The sequence below is a fragment of the Pinus tabuliformis genome, chromosome 5_2 (genome assembly GCF_031772625.1).
Source record: "Pinus tabuliformis cultivar Carrire ecotype Pingquan chromosome 5_2, CPIR1, whole genome shotgun sequence".
Taxonomy (NCBI): domain Eukaryota; kingdom Viridiplantae; phylum Streptophyta; class Pinopsida; order Pinales; family Pinaceae; genus Pinus; species Pinus tabuliformis.
The window spans coordinates 385207251-385212484 of NC_142306.1; the positions used below are offsets into that span (position 1 = coordinate 385207251).

General features: G+C 37.9%; 1 pseudogene; it reads left to right on the top strand.

Moving 5' to 3' along the window:
* Nucleotides 1-262: 262 nt before the first annotated feature.
* LOC149159098 (BTB/POZ and MATH domain-containing protein 4 pseudogene) lies at nt 263-3889 on the top strand (annotated as a pseudogene).
* The last annotated feature ends 1345 nt before the right edge of the window (nt 3890-5234 follow it).

Consider the following 5234-nt stretch of genomic DNA (forward strand, 5'->3'; position numbering starts at 1 on the left):
CACAAAGTTATGTGGCCTCTATTGGAACCTTTTAGGGGTGAGCTATTGTCATTCTATGCAAATTTGTCACCGAGATCTGAAACTGGAAAATACTCTTCTGGATGGGAGCCCTGCCCCTCGCCTCAAGATCTGTGACTTTGGCTATTCCAAGTCTGCTTTGCTTCATTCTCAGCCGAAATCCACCGTGGGAACGCCTGCGTACATAGCCCCTGAGATTTTGTCCAAAAAAGAATATGATGGCAAGATTGCGGATGTGTGGTCCTGTGGTGTAACACTTTACGTTATGTTAGTGGGAGCATATCCGTTTGAAGACCCGGACGATCCCAGGAATTTTAAAAAAACTATTGGGCGAATTTTGGGGGTGCAGTACACAATCCCAGATTATGTCCACGTCTCTGCAGAATGCCGTCACCTCCTATCAAGGATTTTTGTTGCAGACCCTGACAAGCGAATTACTATTCCTGAAATTCGGAATCATGAATGGTTTTTAAAGAACCTACCTGCAGATTTAGTAGATGCAGCTGATACTATTAGCAATGAGTCTGACGATCCTGACCAGCCTACTCAAAGTATTGACGAGATTATGAGAATTATTGCAGAAGCTAGGATCCCTGCACCAGGGTTAGGACTAGGCCAATACTTTGGAGATAGCTTCGAATTGAATTCACGCAGCCTCGGTTTGAAGAATCTCAAACGTTCACCAAGTCAGGCGTTAACCATGTTAGGCGTTATGGCAGAGTATGGCACGGTAAACGAATAGGGGCAGTGTACCAAAACAACGTTCAATGCATGGCACAGCGCTTCCAGAATCTTACTACAGTCCAGATGGTCAAATTGCAGGTTGTCCAGCTGATCTCAAGGGCATTCTACTCAGCGATTCAAAGGATTCTCCAGGCCAACGCTAAAAATACCATGGACAGCGTTTCTTTTATGAAACGTTTATGAACAGTCAGGATAGCCAGAGAGCGCAGGTAATGCAAGGGTCAGGACTGTAAAAGACAGAGGGCGCAGGTAACGCAGAAGAGAGTCTTAAAAATAGCCAGAGTCAGGTGCAGCGTATACAGTGCCAGAGGTCAGGTAATGGGCAGAACTGACATATATATAGAGACCACAAAACAAGTGGCTCAAATTGGAGCAGGACCAGCAATCGCCTGCTCTGATACCATGTTAAACACACATGGACAGCAAAGACAATGTGAAAGATAAAACATGCAATTCATTTTTTTATTAACATGAGATATACATTTATAGTACAACATATGACTCTTGGGTTTCAGATCCCAAGGTCTCTTGGACTGCTTTGGTCTATTCGGCTTCCACACTAACCCATTTAGGATTAGGTGTCCAACAAATAATTATTTTTTGTGAGAGATTTTTTGGTGAAAATCACATGGAATACCACCCCATCATTGTCGACTCTACACTTAATGGGATAGGTTGGTTTAATTATTATAATTATAATTATTTAATTTTATGTATTTTGACTAAATCAAAATGTTTTAATTAATAATTATTTTTTGTGAGAGATTTTTCGAAAATCACATGGAATACCATTTGTCGACGGTTTCAAACCAACTAGTGTAATTTATCGTCATGACAAGTTAATAATTAATAATTATTATTTTATAATTTTTTTTTATTAATTTTTTGTATAATTTTACAGAGTCAAAAAATTTACATAACATAACACGAACCCTAAATTTAAATTTTAAGAACTCTATTCCAAAATACACACTAGAAATAGTTAATACTATAATAACTATAAATATATAAATAAAAAAATAAAGTATAAATGAAGTGTCACTGTCAATTAACTGATTTATATGACATTTAGTGTGATTAAGCTATTTGACAAAATCTGATAGGAAGGGTTGAAGGTCCTATAGTAACTGTTAGAACTGCACAATGAGATATCCAAACCGGTGGCACAATTATCACGACAACATCTTAAGCCACGGTCGATGATGAACCAGGGTGAATGACTGGAAACGTCCATTTTAACAATTATAGATGCGATGATTACGGAAAAAACTTTACACAACATCCCATAAATAAATCAATTTTCTATTTAATATTGGAATTAGCACCTGCCTATTGATTACAACTCGCAATATAGCCCCAATTTGGAAGTGATAAAAGGCAGTATTATCTTGTCTGTGGTCAAGACTTTCTATGGGTGGAATTGGCCATTAGATTGGGTATTCCACGAAGACACTATATTTTCTGCGATCAGGAGTTTCTCTCCATGGCATTGGTCATCTAGATTGGGTATTCAACAAATACAGTATTGTGTAATTTTTCCAAATCGCTCAAAATCGCTTGCGTTAAGTTACGGCCGGAGGTGATCGACGATAAACCAGGTAATATCTTTCGCGGGCCTGTAACGGCTGAATTATTTGTGAATTCCGGCGATTTCAGTGCCCAGGGGTCATTTTTACTTCATTCTTAATTTTGTTTTTAATGTGTATTTAGTTCGAGTGGTAGGGATGGCAGTTTGCCATCCATCCAGGGCGGCCTTCAAGTTTATAGAAACATGGCCCATAATAGTAAGCTGAAAAATAAAGTAAATTCCTGTATATGTGGTTTACAGAATGTTGCATATATATGAACGTTCCATATATATGGAATTTTTTTTTTTTTTTTTTAAATCTCTGTCCTTTCGCTGTGAAAAGATCAGTTGGGTCTACATTTCCGTCCCCAATGGGGGATGCAATCAAGAATGGCGATGGCTGTTCTTCGACCTCGAGATCGGTTACCACCACTGTCAATGGATCGCACAACTTCGTAAGACAGGGTTTTTCTCTGGCCAAGGGCATGGGCGTCTGCAGGCGCATTTCCAGCGACTTTCTTTGTGGGAGGTTATCAATGGGTTATTTATTTCTACCCCGACGGCAAGAGTGCAGAGGACGAACCGCGTTATGCTTCGTGTTTCCTAGCGCTGGCCAGTGAGGACAGGAACGTTCGTGCTGTCAACGAATTGACGTTACTGGATCAAAGCGGGCAGGGCAAGGACAAGACGTTCCACGGCCATTGGGGTCCGGGACGGGAGAGACCGCCTTTCACTTTTAAGGATCGAGGAAGCATGTGCGGTTGCGAACGGTTCTTCAGACGGCCTCCACTTAAAAACTCCAAGTACCTGAAGGATGATTGCCTGAAACTAAGATGGACAGTAGGCGTTGTGACGTCTGCGAGCGAATACGCTAGGTTGCACTCGATATCTGTTCCTGAATCAGAGTTAGGTTTACACTTTGGTGCACTTTTGAAAAATCACGAAGCCTCAGATGTAATTTTTGATGTGGCTGGGGAGAAATTTCATGCTCATAAACTTGTTTTGGCTGCACGATCCCCTGTATTCAGAGCAAAATTTGTTGACTGTGCAGAGCAGAATAATGAAGTTACTATTACAGAGATGGAGCCTACGGTGTTCAAGGCTATGCTGCATTATATTTATACAGACACCCTTCTTGACGAAGATCCATCGTCACCCGGTTCTTCTTCTTCTTCAATAACTGAGACATTGACAGAGCGGTTGCTTGCGGTAGCAGATGCTTATGGTTTGCGGCGATTGATGCTACTTTGTGAATCAAAATTATGCAGAAGAATATCTGAAGATACAGTTGCCTCCACTCTTGCTCTGGCTCACATTTGCCATGCTACTGACTTGAAAGCTGTATGTCTCAAATTTGCGGCACAAAATCTTGGAGAGGTTATGCGTACAAAGGGTTTTGAGTATTTGAAGGAAAAATGCCCTTTAGTTCAGTCAGAACTCCTGAACACAGTAGCTCACATTCAGGATGATTGCAGCAGCGAAGAAAGTCGTAGGACTGTAAAGTCTCAACTTAACGATGACACTGATATTAATGGCAGGAGAGTAAAACCAAAAGCATAGCATTTATTCATAGTAATTTTTTCTGGCTTATAAACTTCCCTGGCAGAAGGTTATATCACGTTCCTTGTTGTTACAGTATGAACAGGCATTTGATGCTTCAAACATCGATGAATTTATTATACGATCAGCTTTCCCTATTTCTGATGGGGAATGGATGGAGCGTTATGTCTCCCTCTTATTCATTTGTTTGCTCATGCCATTTTTGGTTTCTCTTTCAAGGATTTTAAATTAATTTTCTATTGGCTTAGTAAGTAAAAAAATAGATATATTTACAATACTTCAGTAGTATATTTTTAAATTTTTTATATTTCATTTGTTTAAATTTTGAGTAAAAGTTAGTGATCAGAATGGATTGGGGATGTACAAGATTAAGCTTGCTATTCCAGTTTAAACAATTTACATATTAAAAATGAAGTCCGTATCTAATTATTGATACATGTATGTTTTTTTATAAAAATATAATAATTATTATAAAGGTAATCATAAACAAAAATTAAAAAGTTAAATAAACATCCAATTAAATAATTTTCTTTCAAATTTTTCATTTAAGGAGGACATGGATTTTTCTATGAATCGAAAAAGGTTAAAGAAACATGAAATAAATTGTCACCTACTACCTGGAAATGAAATCAAATTTTCATGCATTAAAAATGTGAGGACATTATTTTGGGTGAATGAAATTTGTATTGATGTTAGACTATGAATGTCTTAAACATTTGTTCCACTAATCTAAATTGAAAGTAAGAAAATCTAGCTGGTTATCCCTCAATGAATTTTACTTCAAGATCAAGAACATCAAGGGTAAGGAGAACAAGGAAGTTGATGCACTTAACATAAGTATCTCTTATGAATTTAAAATCAATGAAAATACCAGGAAAGAATTTGTAAAAGATGAACAAATTTAGTATGTGAATGATTGTTTGCAAAAATAGATATAAGGATCATTGAGTAAGAATTACACACTCACAAATGATGGAATGCTAAAATTCAAATACCGGTGATATATACCCTCCTTTGGTGACTTGAACAAGCCCATTCTAGAAGAGTTTCACAAAATAACGTATTTAGGTCATCCCATATATAAAAAAATGACTACCACTTTCAAGAATATGTATTATTGGTTGGGTATGAAAAAGGAAGCCTCAGAGTAACTTTTCAAGTGTTTACAATGCCAACAAATGAGTTTGGAACGCAAACATGTAGCTGGATTGTTGCAACCAATTCCAATCCTTAAGTGGAAGTGGGAATTCATGTCCATGGTCTTCATCATGGGATTACTAAGGGAACTAAAAAAATCATGATTCCATAATGGTTGTAGTGGACAAATTGAGTAAGGTAGATCAGT